Source organism: Ooceraea biroi, chromosome 10 (assembly GCF_003672135.1).
Source record: "Ooceraea biroi isolate clonal line C1 chromosome 10, Obir_v5.4, whole genome shotgun sequence".
Taxonomy (NCBI): domain Eukaryota; kingdom Metazoa; phylum Arthropoda; class Insecta; order Hymenoptera; family Formicidae; genus Ooceraea; species Ooceraea biroi.
This window is the reverse complement of record NC_039515.1, coordinates 10,320,807-10,321,991: the sequence shown is the minus strand read 5'-3', so window position 1 is coordinate 10,321,991 and position 1,185 is coordinate 10,320,807. Positions and strand designations below refer to the sequence as shown.

Sequence of the window (1,185 nt, the reverse complement as noted above, 5' to 3'; positions counted from 1 at the left end):
AATTTTATGTTTCTATATAATTATGTACAGTTTTATATGATGATATATAAACAATTTTTTACCGGGTATACATAATTAGATCCGAAAAGATCTAATGACGTATGTAATTTTATAGGATTGTACATAATAATATCCGCCGTTTGGCGTGATATGATCTTATTTTTATATAATCATATTCGGCTGATTATATATAATCTATACATATTGATTACATATAACCGCGATTTCGGCTGTATCGCTCGCGACTTCATCACTCGCGAGTCTCGTGACGTCACACGGTTCGGTAGGATTGGACGAAGACAGCAAATGTTGCCTCTCGTCTAGAGAGCCTCTAAGGGAGAGAGTGGCGAACTGGGTCACGTGACCGCATCGCCTCTGATTGGATGGGGTGCTGTAAGCTCCACGATTGACATCTAAGAGGTTAAAAGTATAGTTCCGTCGTGTTTCGTCGTATCAGTCGGATCTCCGTAAGTAATACATTATTACTTTTGGAAATATTTGTCCCTCTTCGATTTGATTTACATGAAATAAAGCTACGAATATACATATTATTTGCAGATTTTCCTTGTTCAGTTTCCTTGTTGTTGTGAAAATTATAAATGATTACAAAATGCCGAAGTACTGCAGTGCACCGAGATGTGCAAATTCTAATAAAAACGGATATTGCCTAACAACATTACCCGACGATGAAAGAAGAGAAGCGTGGATTACTGCTAGTGGAATTACGGATTGGAAGCCCACAAAAACCGCTGCACTGTGCGAAGTGAGTACCGAAAAATGTATACAAATGTATTAGAGTACAAATGTGTTGAGCGTCCGCACAATACTTAACACTGTTCCGAATTACAATCATTGAATCTTAATTTAATCCGTCGTTATTCGAGATCTTCAGACAGTTCTCGAGCTCGCTTGTTTTCATGTAAGAACGCGACAAATAAGTTATTTTCGCGAACTCGATCGACTCGAAACAATGGAGCTAGCCGATCCGCTGGCTGTCCGCGACATTGACTCGAGTTTTTCGACACGTATAGATCAAGAGCCTAACGTCCGAAGCCTTGTTGTCACCGTGTTAGTCGAATTATCTGAGGGAATTCAAAGGAAAGCGAGGTTCGGGAACATTATTAGAGCTTTGTCAGCGCTCGCGTAAAGATCGATCTCGAACTAATTCGAGTCTCGAGCAACTCT

At 39.8% G+C, this 1,185-nt stretch overlaps 1 long non-coding RNA gene across 1 annotated transcript; it reads left to right on the top strand.

Moving 5' to 3' along the window:
• Positions 1 to 381: 381 nt before the first annotated feature.
• Positions 382 to 763, top strand: LOC113562740. Its single transcript, XR_003407146.1, has 2 exons — positions 382 to 467; positions 559 to 763. It is a non-coding gene; the product is annotated as an uncharacterized LOC113562740 (long non-coding RNA).
• Positions 764 to 1,185: the final 422 nt, after the last annotated feature.